The sequence below is a fragment of the Lontra canadensis genome, unplaced genomic scaffold (assembly GCF_010015895.1).
Source record: "Lontra canadensis isolate GAN:19392208 unplaced genomic scaffold, GSC_riverotter_1.0 scaffold10, whole genome shotgun sequence".
In the NCBI taxonomy this organism is placed as follows: domain Eukaryota; kingdom Metazoa; phylum Chordata; class Mammalia; order Carnivora; family Mustelidae; genus Lontra; species Lontra canadensis.
Window position 1 is genome coordinate 9693672 of NW_022631004.1, and position 23575 is coordinate 9717246.

General features: G+C 36.6%; 1 long non-coding RNA gene across 1 annotated transcript in view; it reads left to right on the top strand.

Moving 5' to 3' along the window:
- Window positions 1–12218, top strand: part of LOC116866735 — a 95757-nt gene extending 83539 nt beyond the window's left edge. The window contains exon 3 of the long non-coding RNA XR_004382450.1: window positions 12140–12218. This is a non-coding gene — a long non-coding RNA (uncharacterized LOC116866735). The remainder of the gene's footprint in view (window positions 1–12139) is intronic.
- The last annotated feature ends 11357 nt before the right edge of the window (window positions 12219–23575 follow it).

Consider the following 23575-nt stretch of genomic DNA (forward strand, 5'->3'; position numbering starts at 1 on the left):
GTCTTGTCTCTCTGCTTTGAAATTAACTTGTGTCTGTGGGTCACTCTGTGGGCCTCAGTTTTATCATGTGTGAATTCAAAGGGTTGGTCTAAAATTAGTGGTTGTCACGTTACAGACTCAGGAGAGCTACAGAATCTGGCAGTAGAAGTTAGGGTGATAGGAGAAAGTAGGATTGCCTTTGAGCCATTTTCACCTTTCTGATCAGACTGTGACCTTGTTTCTCTGCTTTTGCAAGCTGTTTATTTTTTTGATAACTTCCAAATCAAAATAAATACTGATGTAGACTTATTTAGGAGGGAGAGGCATGGGACCCCTTGTTAAAATGGGTAGGGTTAATCCAAGCTTTATTTTAATACACATAATGATGTCTGAGAATTATTTTTAAAGGCTTGCTTACTCTACAGGATTGCAATTAGTTTTTGCAATATGCTTTGTTCTGGAGGTGTGGTTTTACCCTTGCATGTTATTATGGTATGTGGTTACTTCCATGTTGGGAAGGAATTGGAGTCATCAAGTTTTGAGTATTGAGTATTCCTATAATTGGGTAGGATCTGGTGTCTGAAAAAAAAAAAAAAATGGTCCCTGATGGGGAATCAGAAAATCAGCATTCTCATCACTCACTGGCTACAGAAAGAGTACAGTATAATGGGATTTTGTACATTTTGCTTCCCCCATCAGCAAAATGGAGTTAACACAGGTCAACTGTCAATCTTCATGGGGGTTATCTTGGAAATCAACTAAAAATGCATCTCAGATACTCTCTGAGGGTGGTATCACTTATCTGTATGCATTTAAAAGATGGATAACTATCTTGGTTGTGGCTGGTTCATTCACTTGGCGTCCTAGTAAATTAGCCCAGAAAATTTTAGGACCACTTTTCCATACTTATTCCTGAACTACTAGTAACTTTTAATCTTTCCCAAAGGCTTATTCCCTTTGTGAGCTGGGGTGAGGGAGAAAGGAAATATGGCCATGTTTACATAAAAGGCTCTACCTGAGTGTTTTGAATACAGTAAAACATGATGATTTTTACTTCTAGCCTCAGGTAACTAGTTGTTCTGAGGTCTGAAAAGCTTGTTAAGCCCTACACTCATGACAGTATGATGCTTATTGACCATATTCCCATGTGTCCTCAGACTTGTAGGTCACCAGAAGTTTCCCTGTGACCACTGGATATTATTATTAGTCTTTTCTTTTATTCTTTGAGGAAATGTTTGTGTTCTCTTAGATTTGGGGAGGTTCCAAAACTTATAAAATATAAGGCCAGTATTTCACAAAAGCTCAACAGCTTTTTTGAGAGTTCAATTTACAGTGTGCAAGAATTCATCTGCTTTCATCAAATAATTGAAAGCTTTTGTATTATTAGAATGTAGATTGTAAATAAGCCACATTCATCAGAGGAACCAACTAGATCTGGACTTACAGTTATATATTATGAGACCGGGAGAGAAAAAAAGCCCCAGTAGCACACCTCTGAACCCAGAATCACTATTATGTATTCATTGGGTGAGGTGGATTCTGCTTCTTTATGTACTCAGGAATATTAATTCCCTTTAATTAATTGTGTGGATGTTAAAAACCTGTATTTATCTTAAGTTATAAACTGGCTCATAAGGAAAATATAATAAGTGATGAAGGACTGTCCACTGACAGTTGATAGAAGTAGTTAAACCTTTTGATGTAGGAGTAGAACTTTCCCTCTCTGTAAAGGATCAGATCATTTATTGACTCTATTTGATAAGGTTATTTTGAGTGTGTTCATTTTCTTCTACTAGACTCTCTTACTTTGTTTGTTTCTCTCTCTTTTGAAATCCTATACATTGTTCTAGGTCTCGCTCACATCCTACCCCACATTGTTCTAGGTCTCGCTCACATCCTACCCCTTATAGAAAAGCTTTTTAGCCATGTATGACTCAGTGTACTTTCCCCTCTATGAACTCTGTCTGTTAGTATATAGTTAACAATTTCCTTAATCTTTATTTTTGGGTAGTCATTTATCTTTTGTTTCTTTGATGACTCCCACAGTGTCTAGCTCAGTGCTGATTCTTGGTAGCAAGTAACAAGTAAGTGTTCATTAAATGGTTGTTGATAACTCTTCCTAGAATGAATGAATGAATGGGCCCGCGACTAGCACAAAATTTATTTCACTGGTTTTAATCATGTTTTCCTGAACTCTAGTTGAGGTGTGCTAGGAATATTCACAGGTAGTCTGGAACACAATTATAATTTTATAAGCAAAAATCTAATCTTTTGTATTATTTTGAGGTTGACTGGAGGAAGATAGTGGTTTAGAACATAGACAGTTAACCTGTAGAGTCAGAGGCTGGCAGAGGTATGCAGGGGTTAGGAGAGTACTTTGCCAGCTTTTGGACACAAGCACTCAGGCTTATATCTCCTGTTGACTAATCTCTAATTTATTCTGTTAGGCTTATCACTTATTGCTCAGTTTTGTGATTATGATCGGATATCCCAGGTGTCTTCCCTGAAGAGAAAATACTACTTCCTTGAAGAGAGAGAAGGAGAGAGAAAGAGAAATTCAAGCATTTCCCCCTGATGGCCAAGTATTTTTTCACTGCAGGTGAATACATTGGCACCTTTGTTTTTAAAGATTTTATTTATTTAGAGATTGAGCAGGGGAAGAGACAGAGGGAGAAGGAGAGAAACATCTCAAGCAGACTCTGATGAACACAGAGCCCAATGCTGGGCCCCAGCCCATAAGCCGGAGATCATGACCTGAGCCGAAATAAAAGAATCAGACACCCAACAGACTGAGTCATTTAGGCACCTATAAATGGTCATTCTGATTCAATCAGTTTGTACAGAGATAGTGTTAATTCTTGGTTTTCTAAGCCTACAGAACTGAGGACCATGTTCTTGACTGTAGTGTTAAGGAGGTCCGTCTCATGGAAACTTCTAGGTTTTTGGTACCACATATCTTAACATTAAAAGCACTGAAAATAGCTAAATAGGGACAAAGTCTTTTTCTCAAAAACTGTTAATCATATTTTAAGCATATAAAGCATAGCAAACTCCCTTTTAAGTACAAAACACAGCATTTTCCTTTCAAAGTCCCATGAACAGTTTCAGCAGGGAATGTGGTTGGCATTCAGAGTTCAGTTCTGAGAGACGACAGTTTCTTGTTTTAGGTTTTTAAAGGGACATAAAGAAGAAAAGCAAAGAAGAGAAAATTCAGAATAAGGAGAAAAGGGCTAAAACTTAATTCCACATTATGCATTTTTTCAAATGAAGTAAATCTCATAAATACTTAACCAATCAATTTTAATTTTTAAAAAATAGCTCAATTTGCCAATGTGCTGTTTTTAAAGAGACACCATACATTTATGTAAAGGCAAGCACCAGAGAGGGAAGGAGATAATTATGGCGACCTAAGATGGCTGAGCTTTAGAATTTTTTATTTTAAGTATCTGCCTACTTGGGAGAATTAGATCAGTTGGTTGTAGCAATCTCGATTTATCAAGTTTTTGGACTGGGTTGGAGGAATGTTGTGGGACCTTTTGGCTCTCCAAAGAAGTTTGGTGGCTGTAGGAAGAAGCATAAAGAGACTTAAAGCTCTAAGAAAGGGAAGCTGGGTAGAGTTGTAATGGACTTTTTGCTCCACCATATAGCCATGACAAGGATGTGATGATGCCTTTACTTTAGTTTTTTGTTTACCTACAAGTGGCAAAGTCAGTTCATGCAGAGTTCCATCAGGACAGTTGCAGTTTTGAATTTGAAGGGTTTGAGGAAGGTTGAAATGGAAAATATTTTAAAATATCTTTTCAGAATGCTGAGAAGTGATGACATTGGTGGAAGAACAATATAGGGTGTCATATTTTTTTCCAATTTTTCTCTCAGAAATTGTCTGTAGGGCTGAAACTCTGAAGTTTGTTCTCTACCAAGATATATTTATTCTTCGTGGTTTTCTGTGGCTGTTTTCTCAGTCTTTTGGAGAAAGATTTGACTTTGGAAAACAGCATTTAAAGACTCTTACTTTCTTCAGATTCTACGCAATACAGAGACAGTAATCAATAATTTCAAATGCTTACTTTGCTTTGGGAGCATTATCTACACTACCACATTTGATCTCTCACTGGCTCTGTGTGAAGTATACTACTACCATCCCTATTTTATTGAAATGCTTAAAGTAGGTAAGTGAGTTATCCAAAGGTACACAGTGTATGTGGTAGACCCATAAACTTGAACCCTGGTCTGATTTCAAAGCTCTTAACCACTACTCCTTGTTGCTACTTGAATGAACTTATTATACATCCAGCAATGGATTTGAAAACTTTAGGACCTAAAATTAATAGTCACACAGCAATGTATTAGAGAAGGTTGGAAATAGATGATTAGAAACTTCTTTCATGTTTTCGAGGAGCAGCACCCAAGTCATTGGTTCATGGATGTAAGTACTATGCAAACTAATGGTCCTGAAAGGCAGATGTACCATATGCTTTGGAATTAGGATTTGAGCCAATTAGTGTGTTTTCCTTTTTTGTTATCTCAGTGTCAAGGGTACAAGGGCATATGGTGATGAAAGGTTGATTTGGCTCCTTAATTCCAGTCATATCAGTGTCATCTCAAATGACACGTAACAGTTGTGCTCAGTGTCAAATGTTCATGGAACTCTTCCTTTTGAAATATGAAAGGACATCTATGCCTCCGAGTATCTTATGCCTCATTACTTGCCAGTTCCATATTTACAAATTAGCCTACTTGCCAACATCTTGATTATAAACCCAGTATCGATATTTGGGGTGCTTCCCCAGTCATTTGTGGATGCAGGAAGAGTGATGAACATTTTTTCCCCTAACACACAAATGCCCAGTGTCAAAGTGATGCTCTGCCTTCTTGTTTCAGCTCCTTCTGTGAACAAGTGTCCTTCCTCCATCTATTTAGCATCCTGGGTTTTTTTTTGTTTTAGTTTCTGTTTTGTTTTGGTTTGGTTTTGGTTGGGTTTTTTGTTTTTTTGTTTTTGCATCTTTGTGCTTTTTTGTCAGTGATTTCACTGTTTAAAATGGTTCCAAAGCCAAGTACTGAAGTGCTTCCTGGTGTTCCTGATATGACTTGTAGAGGAAAGATGTGTGTTAGATAAGCTTATTTAGGGATGGATTATGAGACTGTTGGCTGGGAATTTAAATGGAAATCAATCAACAATTTTGTACATTCAGAAAAAGGAAGAGGAAATTTGCTCATCTCTAAGTGAACAGGCTGTGCCAAGTGCCAAGTGGGAAAGTAACATCTGTAGAGTCTGATGAAGCTTGAAAAAGAAGAAGAAGGGGCTAAAGGTATGGATTTGTGAGATGATTGATAAAAAAGCATCATGACAGCACTGTTGTGAGGTTGCAACCCAGAGAAATATGCAGTCCCATCAGCCATGCTAAGGAACACGTTAAAGTCTTCTTGGCTAGTTCTCTCTGGTTTGTGCATTTCAAGAAGTGTTACAGCATGACAGGGGTTAGACCTACAGATAAGGTAGGTTCTGCAGATCAGGAGGTTTTGGAAGAATTTTAAAAACATCTGCTTAGGTATTATATGGGGAAAAGGTCACGTTGTATAGCAGGGATTCTTTGCTGTTAAGATGGCTTGTTGAATGAACCTATATAACACAAATGGCGTTTGGGCTGAGGAAAATGTCATCAGAAGCTCAAAGGAACTTAACTCCCTAGGAGCAGTGGTTCAGCATTCACTAATCCAGTGGTCCGTGAGACTTTATAGAACATAAGTATTGCGAATAATGAGAATGGACTGTATTTTTAACCAGAGATAATGGAGAAGACTCTTTTAAATATCATACAATTCCTCTGGGACTGAGAACTCTGTCTTTCAACACATATCTTTCTTTTTCCTTATGGTGGTGACTTCATTTTTATAATATTCTCAAATCAATTCCATATAACATCAGAGATTTTCCTATTAGAACCAATGAGGTGGGACTCAAACAACCTTCACCTTAAGTGCCACTATCTTACTACTTTGGAATGAAATAGTCATTTTCTTTAGTCCATGATTTTGTGAGGTTGAGAGTAGGGTTTGGACAATTAGAAGAGGGGGAAACAGTGGTGGCACAAGCCCTCATTTTAGATTACTCTTTTGACTTGAATCACAGAGCATCATTTACTCATTTGACCTATATGTGAATGAGTATTATTGCACTAGGTATTGTAAGAGGCCTGTGCCATCCTCTTAGAAAGAAAGGGACTTCAGTAAAAAGTATATAAGACTTTGGTAAAAAAAAAAAAAAATAGAACTTCCACAAACAAGTATTTTTAGAAGCACACTGTCTGATTTTTATCTTCTTCAAGGACCAGGATCTTGGCTGTAGTAGTCAGGAAAGTTCTACCCATTTTAGGTATTTATATATCATAATCCCTGGAGGGGTGCTCTAACTAAGTCTTTTATAAAGATAGCAAAAGCTCATAATCTTGTCAGGCTGGGAAAATAGTAGGCACTCACATATTTCTGAAATGCATAAATAAATGATAACACTGTGGGATGGTAATTGTATATGTACACAATTGTATATATGAACAAATGACAAGGAATGTGCAAATGTGTTGTGGAGTCTTACTCTGTTTTCCATTTCTCTCTCCCTATGGAATTGGCCTGGAGTATGGCTGATGTGGTTTGATTCCTCTTTTTTGCTTTGTCCAAGTTCCTGCTGTAATGTAAGCTCCACAGAACAAGTGTTGTTTATTAACTAATGTGTTCCAAGTATCCAGAGCAGTGCCTGGCACATAGTAGATGCTCCCTAAGGTTTGTTGGTTAAACGAATGAGCACTTATCCCCTTCTCTGTGGCTAGACTGTTGTGACCTTTGCTATCTATACTGGAGTGTTCCTCTCATGTATCAGCACCCTTTTGTGTAGGTGGGTAGTGTTACTTCTTGTGCTTTTATTTATTTATTTATTTATTATTATTTTTAAAAGATTGTACTTATTTATTTGACAGAGATCACAAGTAGGCAGAGAGGCAGGCAGAGAGAGAGAGAGAGGAGGAAGCAGGGTCCCCGCCAAGAAGAAAGCCCAATTCAGGGCTCGATCCCAGGGTCTCGGGAACATGACCCGAGCCAAAGGCAGAGGCTTTAACCCACTAAGCCACCCAGGTTCCCCGTTTTTGTGCTTTTAAATTAAAAATTTTTCCAACTTTATTAAGATATAATTAATGTATAACATTGTTATATTATATAAGTTTAATACCTGTATCATGTCACATAATTATAATTTCTTTTTCCTGGTGAGAACATTTATGATCTACTCTCTTAGTAATTTTCAAGTATATAATAGAGCATCATTACCTACAGTCACCGTGCTGTACACTATGTTGTAAACTCTTAACTTCATCTTGTAACTGGAAGTTTATACCCTTTGGGTAAGATTTCCCCATCTCCCCTGCCAGCAATTGTGAACCACCATTCTACTCTACTTTACTCAGGATTTCCTTTCTCTTCATGGTTGAATAATATTCAATTATATATATATGAATGGATGAAAAATAGGAGTTATATATATATCATATATGTATATCTACCATTTAATAATTACATATATAATTTCTTTTTTTTATCCATTCATATGTTGATGGACATTTTAGTTGTTTCCATATCTTGGCTATTATGAATAATGCTACAGTGAATACGGGAGTGCAATATTTCCTTGAAATCCTGATTTCATTCCTTTGGATATACCCAGAAGTGGGATTGCAAGATCATTCCATTCTATTTTTAAATTTTTTGAGGCACCTTTGAACTATTTTTCATAGTGACTGTACCAATTTATATTCCTACAAACAGTGCACGGGTGTTCTCTTTTTTCCATATCCTTGCCAACACTTGGCTATTTCTCATCCTTTTGATACTAGCCAGTCTGACAAGTGTGAGATGTTTCATTGTGGTTTCAATTTGCATTTCCCTGATGATTAGTGGTGTTGAGCTTCTTTTCATGTTGGTCATTTGTATGTCTTCATTAGAAAATGTCTATTGAGATGCTCTGCACAGTTTTTAACCAGATTTTTTTTTTTTTTGGGCTATTGAGTTATGTGAGTTCCCTATGTATTGTGGATATTAACCTCTCATCAGATATATGATTTGCAAATATTTCTCCCATTCCATAGGTTCCTTTTCCATTTTGTTGATTTTTTTTTTTTTTCTGTGAAGAAACTTTTTAGTTTGGTGCAGACCCACCTATTTAAGTTTGCTTTTGTTGCTTGTGCTTTCAATGTCATATCAAAGTCCTTGCCAAGACCAGTATCAAAGAACTTTTTCTCTGTGTTTTCTTCTAAGAGTTTTATGGTTTCGGGCCTTATGTTTAAGTCTTAACCATTTTGAGTTTACTTTTTTATGAATGGGTTAAGATAGACATCAAATTTCATTTTGTTGGCATTCGGTTGTCCAGTTCTCCCAGCTCCATTTATTGAAGAGATTATCATTTCTTTATTAAGTATTCTTGGCTCTTGTCAAATATTAGCTGACCATAATATCTGTGCATTTATTTTGGGGAACTTAATTCTGTTCTGTTGGTCAATATGGTTATTTTTATGACAATACCATGCTGTTTAGATTACTATAACTTGTAATATAGATTTAAAACAGGAAGTGTGAAGTTTTCAGCTTTGCTCCTCTTTCTCAGAATTGCTTTTTGGGTCTTTTGTGGTTCCATACAAATTTTTTAAGATTGTTGTTTCAATTTCTGTGAAAAAGGCCACTGGAATTTTGACAGGGATTGAATTGAATCTATAGATTGCTTTGGGTAGTATGGGTGTTTTGATAATATTAAAATATTAATATATTTTAAAATATTAATAATATTAATGTTATTAATAATAATAATTAGTATTATTAATCCTTGGACTCCACGAACAGGGATTTCTTTCCATTTATTTGTGTCTTCTTTTATTTCTTTCATCAAAGTCTTATAGTTTTCAATGTACAGATCTTTATCTCCTTGGTTAGAGTTATTCCTAAGTGTTTTATTCCTTTTGATGCTATTGTAATGAGATCATTTTCTTTATTTCTTTTTCAGATAGTTCATTGTTAGTGTATAGAAATACAACTCATTTTTATACAGTGAGTTTGTATTCTACAACTTCACTGAATTTATCAGTTCCAGCAGTTTCTTGGTGGCATCTTTAGGATTTTCTCTATTTAAGATCACGTCATTTGCAAATAGTTTTACTTCTTCCTTTCTAATTTAGATGCTTTTGTTTTCTTGTCTAAATTGCTCTGGCTAGGACTTCCAGTACTATATTGAATAAAAGTGGCAAGAGTGGTGTTAGAAGGTGGAGAAGGGATAGTAAGGTGTCCCCCAGACTGAGAAGATATTTTGAGATCCAAAAACTAAGCAAGCCACTCTATACCAGAATTTTGTTCAGGGTAACTTACTGACAGGGGCAATTGGGTGGACAATGACACTAGGTGGCTCTTCTCTGACACAATCTGGACCTTAATCCACAGGTTTTATAAAGTATGGGGCATTGTAGGTAAGGCAAATGGTAGTTATCTAAAGTGGCACCATCTATGCACCATACATCTCTACTAGTTATCTAGGGTGGTGCCTTCTGTATGCCGCTTTAGGGAAGATCAGAGCAAGTGCTCCCCGCGTTCCGGTGAGGGCATACATTAACCTCCAAGGGGCCTGCCTTCTGTATGCCGCTTTAGGGAAGATCAGAGCACATGCTCCCCACATTCCGGTGAGGGCATACATTAACCTCCAAGGGGCATACATTAACCTCCTGATAACTGTAGTCCTAAGGGAGATCATTGTGTGGGTATGAACAAGATGGAGAGCCAATGATGGAGTTGGTGTTGTCAGCACTCCAGGTGGGCACACTTGTCTTTTTCCAGATCTTAGAGGAAAATCTCTCCACCTTTCACCACTGAGTATGATGTTAGCTGCGTGCGTTTTACATATGGTCTTTATTATGTTGGGATACGTTCCTTCTATACCCAATTTCTTGAGAGTTTTTATCGTGAAAGATGTTGAATTTTGTCAAATGATTTTCTTGTATCTATTGAAATGATCCTACAGTTTTTATCTTTCTTTCTATTAATGTGGTATAGCACATTAATTGATTTTCATATTTTGAACCATCCTTTCATTCCAGGGATAAATCCCACTTGATCATGATATATGATCTTTTTAAAATGCTATCGAGTTCGGTTTACTAATATTTTGTTGAGAATTTGTGCATCTGTATTCATTGAGGATATTGGCCTGTACTTCTTTCTAAGCTTAGAGTCTTTATCACTGTTTTTCTAGAATTATCTATTTCCAAATCTTATCTGAACAAAACCAGCTGCCTGTTTTAGTGAACACATGGAATATCTATTACCACATTTGCAGCCTCTTTCTGATTGTAGTACTGTGGCTGCATTTCTGGATTTGTTCTCTTCCTTAATATGGTAATGTAAAAGGCATTTTAGACCTTTAACTTGCATGTGTTCAATATGGACAGTGTGTGGGGGAGGTATGAAGAACAGCTGTGGGTTTTGACCAAAAGCTGGAGGTTGTGTGGATTAAATAGATTTATTTCCTAATTGTTAGGTGATTCCTTGAAGGGAGTGCTTCTATCCAAGGAAGGACCTATCCTAGAAATGGGTTAAAGGCTAAAACTTCAAAGGTTGGGTACAGTTTTTTAATCTCTTTGGATTTGCTTTCTAAAAAATACATTGCTTTGACTTTTCAAAGCTGGGGAATTTTTTTAGAAAATACAGTTTTTCAGACACTGCACTGATTCACTTGGTCTGGACTGACTGCAATGATACAGAGCTTTAGAAACCACAAATAGGGATTGTTACGGAGAAGGGGTGGGATAAGGAAAGGAATTCACAGTGGAAGGAAATACTCATTATATCTTGTGAAATCTTGCTGTCCTTTGTAAGGATGCTCCCAAGAGATAGTTCATATTTAGAGCATGTTGTATCTGTGACTTAGGGATGCAGTGGGTTTGCTGGAAGGCTAGGTGAGGCTCTGCCCTATTTACTGTGTAAGTCGCTTCTCTCTTGTCCAAAGTGCATCTATATCCTCCTGAATTTCTGTCATTCCTCTCTTCTGAGATGTCATTCTCCTGGGAGCACCGCTGGATTCTAAATGGCACTGTTTGTTCATAAGGAATAGGACTCGAAATAAGCTAGGCAAAAGCATTTTTTTAAAACTATAAAGCTCTGTACACATTTGGTATATTATTACTATGAACAAAAACAGTAACTATTATTGCTGAGTCTTGTGGGTGCTTTGAAGGATGTAGTTGATGTAATTGGACAACCTGGACTGGTAAGTAGAAAGGCCTGGGTGTGGCTTGTGACCAAACCTTGGTTGAGTGTCAACTATGTGAAATAAACTGAATTTGCTTAAGCTCCCACAAGTAAGAATTTTCACATTGTATCCCTTGGCAATATTTTTTTTAAATGTTTTCCAGGATTTGACTTTTAAAATTTATATATAATCCCTATAAAACTCTGCCTATCAAATACATTGTTTTCTATCAGATTTATTTATCCTTTTCCATATATGTACATATTTACATAGTTTTATTCATGGTACAGACACAGTGTCTTTGATGACTTCTTTCTTTTGACCATTTTTTTTATTGCTTCCAATCTTTACAATTATAATTGTAATGACTACGTAATATTTATTATTTTATTTGGTTATTAGACTATTACTAGATAGTTTGATTGTTTCCAAATTCTGCTGTTATAAATAGCCCTGGGATTAATATGATATCTTCATGTCAACAGTGGGAAGCTGTTGACTTCTCTCCAGTTGAATTATTTTCTTTGTCCAAACTCTGAAATGTGAGACTATAGTCACAAAAGATAGAAACATTTTCCAAGCTCCTGATAACTATTAGAAAATCCTCTGTGCCTGGTTTCCTCATCCCTAAAATGAAGTTATAATAGTATGTAAAGTACTTCAAGAAGTGCATTCAGTGCATTAGATGTTGGCTACCACTGCTGTCTCTACCATCACCATCCCAACCACCACCTTCATCATTACCACCACTATTGCTACTGTTACTATTTTGGTGAAGGTCAAATGCATTTTCACGAATGAAAACAGATGTCTTAATACAGTTTTGATAATCAGATTGCTCATACAGACTTTTTTTGTTTTCTCCTTATCTTTTCAAATGATTTGTAGGCTGTTTGGTTTTTGGTCTTCTTCTTCGGTACCAGAACTCTCTCCTTAAAAGAATGATCTTCTTAATTTCCTTCTTTTCCCTTCTATTGCTGTCATGAAACCATTTCTACCTGGGAAGATAAAACACGTGTTTCTTATATTTACTATAACCTTCTTATATTATATTTGGGGGTGATAAAGCTAAACTGAAGAAAATGGGGTTCTGGGAGAGAAGACACCATTGTCTGACTCAAGTTTAGTATCTATTACACACGGATGTCAAAGTCTGACCTCTGGTGGCTGTGAGCTGGAGCTGTGGGGCAGATGTACCAAGTCTAAAATGGGATCATGGACAAATGTACCCTCCAGCAATAGCTAAACGGGTGTAGAGCCAATTGGCTTTTAAAGCTCTTTTATATTCATTGTGAAGGTTGTTCCTTGTGTCAACAAAGACATCCTGCTTTCTTCCTTAAAAAGCAATTATCTTATAACTCAGATTCTCATGGCTTTAAATAAATGTTCCATGAATCATAGTCTACAAAAAAAGTTTTCTTAAAACCATTAACCACCCTGCCATCACCACTACCACCACCTGACAATATATATGTAGAAATCTCAGGGGGAAAAAAATGGATTGCTAAATCTTAGCAAAAGGAATATCAGCAGGATTGAAATTCAATTTTTTATCTCAGAATGTCTTTAAGGAGATATACCTAATCTGCTCATCAAATATTTTCAAACCTTCTAGGATTTAGCTTTTTAGGAATGTAAACTAAAAATCTCAGAAAATGATTTTCAGATATTATTCATTTATCATGTAATTAAAAGAGAATGATGTGAATGAAGAAAATAAATTTAGATATAAAAAGTCACAAAGAGTTAGTGAGAATACATATGGGGTATTTTTATGTTTTTGATTGTTGTTTAAAATGATATAAAAATGGTGCCCCTTTGCTTATGCTTGAGAATAAATGTTTACATTAAATTTTAACTATTTAGCTTTTATAAAAATGGGAGTTTTTAAGGTGATCCAATGAAATGACATATACAACTAATAGTTAATAATTTGGTATTTTGTGTTTGTATGTATTTTTGCACAAAAACCAGTTGAAAAGTGACAGATTAATTGTCGCTACTTGCTTGATTCACACAAAAATATAGAATTTGAGGCAGTGGACATTGAAAACAGTAGGTTCTTCCACAATTTCTAGGTGGATGACACATTCTCCTTTGGTCCCAGCCCAGTTAGGTTCAGCATCGATGTTATTGTCTGCAGTCAGGGAAGGGACTGTTATAATGACACAGTCTTAGCAAATTGGTTCATCAACCCTCCCCAACATTTGTACCATTGACCTTGACTTTAAGTAAACAGTATTAATGCCTTCTTGCTGTAAATAGGTTATAACTCTGATTGTTTCTCTCAGTCTCTTCAATACCAAAATTTTAAAGCCTGATTAATGTTCTAAAAGCTTAACTGATTTCCATAACTTGAATATATTTATTTTAATTACATATTATAGTTGTAGATCATTTTTATATTTATATGCTCATTGCAAAAAAAGCTCAGAAAATGGCAAAATATGTAAGAAAACAATATTATCCCATTTTAAAAGTATTTTGACAATTTAGTTGATGTGACAATTTAGATGATGTTTCTCGTTTTTCTTATCATTTGAGTAGAATTAATTAGCAAAAATAAATCACTGATATTTACTGCATAGGATTCTTTGCCAGATACTGTTTTCAGCTTTTGCATACATTGCTCGTGTGATGGTCAAACAATCTCATGAAGTAGGTTCTGTCATTATCTCTGATTTTACAGATGAAGAAACCAAAGGAAGGTTGCTCAAGATGACATAGAAAGTGTCTGAGTGAGACTTTGAACCCGGTCGCCTGATTGCTAAGCCAGTCTCTTTCACACACTGCAAATTAAAATGAAAAGATCAGCGTATGAACAGGTGATCTGCTCATGGGCCAAGCCTTAAAGCACTCACAACTCAGACCTGTAGAACGATTGGAAGATATTCTATACTATTAATGAATTCTACTACTATATAATTTATTTAAATTTATTTAAAATTATTAAAAACATAAAAATGTATATTTTAACATCATTATGGTCACCATCATTTCTCTCATACTGTAATCTATGTATTAGGTGTTTGAGCAACCAGAAATTGATTTAGAGAAAGATTTTCTTTTTAAGTCTTACTCTAGTTCTAATCTTTTCAATTCACTGAGCTTAACAAAATATATCAGTTTGTTTTGCTAGAAATTAATTGCACTTCTGGGAAGTGATTTGACTGTCTTCTATATCCTGCTTGCCTTTTTTATAGCTGAATCCACGTCCAAACCCATCCCCTTCCAGCCAGAGGGATGACTAAGCAAGGGGGAACAAAAGCCACAGAAAGAGCATGTGGACATTCCAGGCCAGGCAGGATTAGGGAGGATACCTGTCAAGAGCATGCCTTACTCCCTCTGATCTGATGTGCCATCAGAGACAGCGACATGTTTACCCTCTTGCATCAGGAGGCTGTCAAGCCTCTTGAGTGCTAGCCATTGAACAGACTCTGGGGTCCAGGAGCTGTAGCTCCCAGGGCTCCTTAGGAAAGGAAAGAGAGCAGAGGCCTGGGGTGAAGGAGACGCAGTATATGGGGCTCATTTTATGGAGTTTCATGGTGATGGATGAGGCAAAGATGATACTAGTAATGCAGCTTCTCCTCTTTGATGACATAAATTTTGCACCTGATCCCCAAGGGAATAGAGCAATGCCCTGTTTCTGTTTGCTAAGTAGAATCTGCAACTCTGATCACAAGCATGACAGAAAGTCATTCCATGTGAGTGGCTGTAAGACAGTAATTATGATCATTTCATTGATTCAGCATTTATTTGATGCTTACTGTGTACCATACATTGTTCTTGACACTGGAGAAATAATACTGTTCAGGTACTCTTCTGGCTGCTGAGGGTATAGTACTGTTCAGGTACTTCTCTAGATACCAGGGATCTAAAACTCTCATAGAGCTGACAGTTTATGAAACTAGGTCTTTTTCATCTTGTCCCTCTCCCTCAACACACAATTAGCCTAGAGCCTGGTATATATAATAGGTACACTTGGTTATGTTCATTGAAATAAAACATGAAAAGTGTCAGGGCAGAGAAGAGTCACAAAGGGGATTGACCAGAGGTCAAGTGTTCAACCTGGTGAATCACTTCACCTCACTGTTTCCAGGTTTATGAACAGTGCTGAAATGAATTTTTCTCCCATGTAGATGCTCCTTCAACCTTCTAGTGACTTCTCCTCAGTCAGGTTCTAGGTGAGCCACTTGGAACTGTCTTCAGAACTCCAGCTGCTGGTAGCTGGCTCTGAAAAGCTGGAGAGATCCCCGGGTGAAGTAGAGAAGGATTTGTATTTAGAACGCCCAGAAAGAAGGGAGCCAGCGTAAGTAGAGATGAGTGTAGCAATTGTAGAAAGTGGTAAAATATACTGGTAGGTGAGGAAAGGAAGGCCCCTTTGCTGTAGTCAGAGGACTACGCTGTGTCCCAGGAAATGTGGACAGAAGTAAGATTCCAGAATCTGTAGGTGGAGGTATATGAATGATTTGGGCTGGGCAGGTCCGATTTCCTCATAAATAGTTTCATTTTGCTCTTTGCCTAATAGAATGTAAACCACCCTGCCCCTTTAAGTACATCAGACTCACAGGAGTTTCTGCTGCAGAGCCAGTTCCAAGGTAGATCATTGTACCCCAGTGGATAACTGGACGCCCCAGCTCCTGGCCCTTTCCCTAATGTGTGGGGATGGTGGCTGCTTCCAACACATCTTGCTCTTTCAAGAGCAAAACCATTTGTGTAGGCTGGAGTCTCTATTCCTGACTGCGCAGTTGTGCAGGTTACAGTCACTTAGATAATTCATCAGTTGCATTTCGGAGTGTGGAGAGATCATACAAAATTGCTTTGGCTGAAACCACAAAAAGGAAAACAGTTTTTGTTTTGTTTTGTTTTGTTTTGTTTTTGGGGTTGTTTTTGTTTTTGTTTGTTTGTTTGTTTGTTTTTGGGAATCATAAGGATTGGATTCCTCCAGACCAAGAGGCTATTTCTGGTCAAGATTTTTTTTTTTCATTTTTTTATGTATAATTGGCATATAATAATATTATATTAGTTTCATGTGTACAACATAATGGTTCAATATTTGTGTGAAATAACCACCACAATAAGTCTAGTTACTGTTTGTCGTCATAAAAAGTAACAAAATTTTTTTACTTGTGATGAGAACTTTTAAGATTTACTTTTTTGACAACTTTCAAATATACACTAGAATATTACTAACTATGGTCACTGTGGTGTATATTATACCCCCATGGCTTATTTATTTTATGACTAGAATTTTGTATCTCTTGACCCTCTTTATCCATTTCATCCACCCTCCATTCCCTCTCCCCTCTGGTGACCATCATTTTGTTCTCTGTATCTGTGAGTTTTATTTTGCCTGTTTGTTTTGTTTTTTAGATTCCACATATACGTGAGATCATACAGTATTTGTCTTTCTCCGTCTGACTTATTTCATTTGGCATAGTACTTATTCTCAAGGTCATCCATGTTGCCACAAATGGCAAGATTTCATCTTTTTTACCTGTCATTCAGTGGACACTTGGATTGTTTCCATATCTTGGCTATTGTAAGTAATGCTGCAGTGAACATGGGAGTGCATACATTTTTTCAAGTTAGTGTTTCATTTTCTTCAGATGAATAATACCCAGAGGTGGAATTACTGGATCATATGGTATTTCTACTTTTTAATTTTTTTTTAAAGATTTTACTTATTTATTTGACAGAGAGAGATCACAAGTAGACGGAGAGGCAGGCAGAGAGAGAGAGAGAGGGAAGCAGGCTCCCTGCAGAGCAGAGAGCCCAACACGGGACTCGATCTCAGGACCCTGAGATCATGACCTGAGCCGAAGGCAGCGGCTTAACCCACTGAGCCACCCAGGCGCCCTCCACTTTTTAATTTAAAGGTGAGGAACCTTTACAGTGTTTTCCACAGTGGCTGGACCAGTTTATATTTCTGTCATCAGTGCATGTGGTTCCCTTTTTTTCACACTCTCACCAACACTTATCTCGTGTCTTTTTTATAATACCCATGACCGGTGTGAGGTGGTATCTCATCATGGTTTTGATTTGCATTTCCTTGATGCCGAGTGATGTTGAATATCTTTTCATGTGCCTTTTGGCCATCTGTTTGTCTTCATTGAAAAAATGTCTGTTCAGGTCCTTTGTCTATTTTTTATTAAACTTATCTTGAGAGGGGCCAGGGATAATGAAATGAGGACCATGTCTTCTGAAGCTAAAAAGCACAGCTCCTGGTCTTGTGGCCCTTTCCTTTCTCAGCATGTGATGTGCTGCTTTGGCTTTCTGTTCCTCCTGCCTGAGTGGCCAGCTTCTGGAATGGCTAGAGAATCAAGGGCCACAAAGATCATCTGCAAGACCCAGGCCTTTTTATCAGACATCAGTGGAGTTCCTGCTTTGAATATATGGATCACAGTAAATTCTCAGAGTTTCTTGCCCGTTTTCTCTGTGATTGCTATTTCGGAAACGTTGGCTCTACGAGCACACCAATGACGATCCAAAGTTCAGGCCCATTTTTCTTGACAAGCAACTAAGCTCTGTGAGGGTATTTAAATTTTGGTTGGTGTTCTCTCCTCTGAATAGTAGGCAGCTCCTCATTCCAGGTCCTGCAGACCCAGCTGGCGAAGTCTAATGAGGTCTCAAGAACCTGTGCTCCTGGAAAGCCACTCAGAAACATTGAACAAATGACACTTCCTAGCTGGTGACATACAGTGGGAGGTGAACAGATTAAATAAGCTACATTCATAATCCAGCATTAAGGTGGATCTTACTGAGGGGCACCTGGGTGGCTCAGTCGGTTAAGTGTCAGAATCTTGGTTTCAGTTCAGGTCATGATCTCTGGGTTGTGAGACTGAGTCTCGTGTCAGACTCCGTGCTCAGCAGGAAGCTGTATGAGATTATCTCTCTCTCTGTCTCCCTCTTGCCCCTCTCCACCCTCTCAAAAATAAACAAACAAATCTTAAAAAAAAAAAAAAAGTGGATCTCACTGAACTACAGGGATAAGAGAATGTGATTTTTAAAAACTCATATTTGTACAGGTGGGGTTTGGGTAAAATTAGCAAAGAGGTAAAGTTGATCTTTTCCCCTTTTGTGTGTTTTTCACTTGCTTTACCTAAGTGAAGTTTAAGGGTATATGAGCATGTCTGTATGAATGTGTGTGTGAGTCTGTGGGTGTGTGTTTGCAAGTAGGTCCCAGTCTTCCAAAAATGACCATAATTCGGCTTTTACCTTCAGTATATCATTGGCTGAACATTTTTAATAGTCCTTAGCTAAGAAGGGTGCCATGGGCAGTGTAGTTTTGTGTAAGAAATGTGTCTATGACATTAGACACAGACATGTCTTAGGTCATATCTTTTTAAGAATTCTCAATTCTGATATGTCATGGTTTATTTTAGTCTTCATTCAGAATTTCTTTCCTAAATGGCGGTCAACACCACTTCTAGCCCTTTTTAAAAAGAAAATATTCAAGTAATGGTTACGGGAAAATATTGACCAGGGTGCAAGGTTAAAGAGGAAGTAACTCTGTTTATGTTGAACTCTCAGGAAGATCCGTTGACTAATCAAAGCTGACTGTTTTAACTCGCAGTTATGGAAAAAAAAGAAAACTATAAGAAAAGTATAAATCTAAACAGATAATGATTAATTTTCAAACGATAAAACATAGGCAAGCTATAAGCCATTATTCAAAAATTTCTCTGTAATACTTTATGTCTATATCTACCTACCTACTTATTTGTTTCTCTTTGATGAGTGTGATGTAAATTGGCATTCTTCAAAGTTTATTCCATCTGCAAGAAGCTCAGGGCAAAATAGTTCCTTATTAAGTAAGTTTGGGACCCACTGCCAGTTTCCTGTGTGTCTCTCTCATTGAAAGATTCAAAGGACTGTCTTAGAGAATTCTAAGAAGTTCTGTCGTAAGCAAATCTATTAAGCTTTATTTGGTCCAATATTTCCCAAATTTACTTGATTCCAACCACTCCCTTTTAAACAATATATGTTTTGCATTCTTCTTTTTGACAAATGGAAGAAAATAGATGAATCCATTTTTAATGGGGAACTATATTTTACCAAATTGAAACACAAAAATAAATTTTAAACATACATTTAAAAAGGAAGTTTAAGGGCCACCTGGGTGGCTCAGTGGGTTAAAGCCTCTGCCTTCGGCTCAGGTCATGGTCTCAGGGTCCTGGGATCGAGCCCCACATCGGGCTCTCTGCTCAGCGGGGAGCCTGCTTCGTCCAATCTCTTTGCCTGCCTCTGCCTACATGTGATCTGTGTTAAATAAATAAATAAATAAAATCTTTAAAAAAAAAGTTTTAACAGATAAACAATTATGGAATCAAATATATAACTTACTAATTTCTTGTATGTCTTTTGATTACATATTTTTGTGATTAATTTGTTGGAATCTTTTAAGGAGTTTATATTTTTTATATTATATATTAAAATAATAAATTGCTTTGCAGCATATAAGGTGATGGACAGTATCCTTGCTATAAAAAAATGGAAAAAGAGCTCCATGTCCACTCTCTCTATAGTCGAAGAAAACCTCAGAGCAATTTGTTAGGAATGTATATGAAAAAACTATTAATGGCAAGGCATATTCCTTGATGTATTTAACAAAAATCAAATGTAATTAATTAGTGATAGCAAGGAATGTAAGGATGTTTATTATGTTAACATAATTCTTGCAAAAGGTTAATAATGATAAACTAGTTGACCACTGAGATAGATTTTGAAAACCCATGATAAAATGAAACCCCTCTTTCTATATAAAACTATATGTGATATAGGACTTAAAGGACAATTCTTTAACAAGATAGGCCCTATTGTGAGCATTTTATTTAATTGTTATAAACTCGAATCATTCCCTTTAACACCAAAAAATGGGATAAGGATGTCTCTTGTTATTACTGACAGTTGCATTTCAGAACAATACAAGATACAAAGCAGAAAAAGGTCTGTCAATAAAAAGGATAATAAAGCATAAAATTATCTAAAATTATTCTTATATAACATAAATTAATCTAGGAAATCAGAGAAAATCATCCAAAAAATTCCAATTGTCAAGTGTGAGGGAAAAAAATCAATAATTTTCTCTAAATCCCTAAGTACTCTATTATATAAGACTAAAGATGTCACTAACATATCAACAACAAAAAAATAAAATGAATCATGTATAAAGAAAACTTTAAACATTTGTGAGTAATTTTTCCTTCCATTAATGAAAACTTGAACAAATGAAGACATGATCTGTTCTTAAAGAGCAGGTTCAAATATTCAAATAAATTTATCAGTTCTTCTCTGTTAAAGTATTAGTGAATTAAAAAAATTATTATTGAATTCTAATTAGAAACTCAAAGGGATTAGGGTGTCTGGGTGGCCCAGTTGGCTAAGCATCTGCCTTTGGCCCAGGTCATGATCTTGGGATCCTGGGATGGAGCCCCAAGTTGGGCTCCCTGCTCAGAGCAGCATCTGCTTCTCCCTCTCGGTCTTCCTCTCCCCCCTGCTCATTCTCTCTCTCTCAACTAAATAAATGATATCTTAAAAAAACAAAACAAAACAAAACCTCAAAGGGATATTTTAACTTGAAAGAAGTTCTCACATTAATTTAGAAAACTAAACAGGTAAAGAAGAGCTAAAATATTTTGAAGAAGAGTAATGTCTGAAAGGATTTTACTCTGAGATTTATTAAAACTTGATTTGAATCTCTCGTAATTAAAATGCTGTTTTCTCATAAAAGAACAGATAAACAGATCTAAAAATAGATAAAAAGATAGAAATAGCAGATGGAAAAGTATATGCATTTAAAAAAAATTGTATGTTACAGAACAGTAGTGTTGTCACAGGAAGTGATTAGGGTTAAAACAGGAAGTGATTAGGATTAGATAAGTGAAACTATTTTAAACAGGTTTTCAAAAGCTGTAAATATTACATAACCTTTCTTTTGCTCACATATATTGTGAATCTCCAAGAGGGGAATTTAACATGCCACATTCACACACTTTCTTTTAATTATTAACTCTTTTTTTTTTTAACCAGAGCATCATTGGAACCATTATTTTTTGAAACATCCTTTGCAAAAGGCTGGCACAAATAATCTAAAAACAGAAATAATTGCGAATTAAGAAAGCTTCCTTGTCTCACAGCACATTCTGTAAGTTCCATCTCCTTACTGAGTGCTCCCTATTAACCTCTAAATATGTTTCTCACAGTCTGAGATGACAATGTTCTCTACATCTCACAATTTCTGCTATTATCAAAATGCCCACCTTCCTCTGTGTGCTGTTTGATCACACTGGCAAATACTGTACGGCAGCATTTATTATTTGGATGTGGGGCTTTGCATTGTTTTTGCTTCTCACTGAAGTATTGTATTTATTTATTTATTCTTTTAAATTTTAGATTTTTTTTATATTTGTTTTATTTTTTTTCAGTGTTCCAAAATTTATTGTTTATGCACAACCCCCAGTGCTCTTTATTTATTTTTAAAGATTTTATTTATTTGACAGAGAAAGAGAGAGACAGAATGAGCACAATCAGGGGGCACAGCAGAAGGTGAGCAAGAAGCAGGCTCCTTGCTAAGCAGGGAGCCCAGTGTGGGACTCCATCTCAGGACCCTGGGATCATGACCCAAGCCGAAGGCAGATGCTTAACCAACTCAGCCACCCAGGTGCCCCAAGTATTTTTTTCTATTCGAATTCAATTTAAGTAACACATACTGTATTAGTTTCAGAGGTAGAATTTAGTGATTCATTAGTTGCATATAACATCCAGTGTTTACTATTTCAAGTGCCCTCCTTAATGTCCATCACTCAGTTACCCCTCTTTCCACCCATCTCCCCTCCAGCAGCCCTCATTTTGTTCTCTGTAGTTCAGGGCCTTTTATGGTTTGCCTCCCTCTCTGTTCTCATCTTATTTTATTTTTCCTCCCCTTCTCCATGTTCATCTGTTTTGTTTCTTAAATTCCACATATGAGTGAAACCATATGGTATTTGTCTTTCTCGGACTGATTTATTTTGCTTACATTGGAAATGGCAAGATTTTATTCTTTTTGATGGCTGAGTAGCATTCCATATGTATGTATGTATATATATATATATATATATATATATATATATATATATATATCTCAATCACATCTTCTTTATCCATTCATCTGTTGATGGACAGCTGCACTCTTTCCATAGTTTGGCTGTTGTGGACATTGTTGTTATAAACATTGGAGTGCAGGTGCCCCTTCAAATTGCTATGTTTGTATCCTTTGGATAATTACCTAATAATGCAATTGCTGGGTTATAGGGTAGTTCTATTTTTAACTTTTTGAGGAAGCTCCATACTGTTTTCCAGAGTGGCTGCACCAGTTTGCATACCCATCAACAGCACAAGAGGGTCCCTCTTTCTCCACCCTTACCAACATCTGTTGTTTCCTAGTTGTTAATTTTAGCCATTCTGACTGGTGTGAGGTGGTATCTCACTGTGGTTTTGATGTGTATTTCCCTATGCTGCGTGATGTGGAGCATTTTTTTATGCATCTGTTAGCTGTTTGTATGTCTTCCTTGCAGAAATATCTGTTGATGTCTTCTGCCCATTTCTTGACTGGATTTTTTATTTTTTGGGCGTTGAGTTTGATACTAGCCCTTTTTCTGGTAAGACATTTGCAAATATCTCCTCTGACAGGTTGCCTTTCAGTTTTATTGTCTGTTTCCTTTGTTATGCTAAATTTTATTTTTTATTATTAGCTGTATTCATCTAGCATATATAGTTAGTATTGGAATGTAATTGTACAAGAGATATTTTTAACATACACACATATATAGATATGTGGGGGTGGGGAGGATGGGGGGGAGGGAGAGGAAGTTCACAAGCTGGGCCTGAGGAGAAAGTTAATTTATTCTAAATAGGCACCTTTTTTAGGAGGGTCCCGAGAACAGTAGATCATGTGCTTGGGATCCTCTGGCTTTGGGGTCCATGCCAATAGATTTCTGGAAGTCGTAAAATTAATATGAAGGTTTGGCCAGAATTATTTATTTACTTACTTATTGTCATTTTTCAAATTTAATTTAGACTATCAAATAACACCAAGGAACAGTGAAGTCAGTTTCCTAATTTAATGTTGCAATACTGAACTATCTTTAATATAAGGAAAAAGTCCCTTCCCGACCTTTTCCACACCCCCTTCCCCCATACATGTAACTTTTTGGCAATAGTAAATACCTTTCCTTCTCTGATATATCATCTCTGTTCATTGTTGAAATTTAATTCCTTCCTGCCCTTTTACAACTCCTTGGCTCTCCCCTTCCCTCATGTCAACCCTATGGCCAAATCTTCACA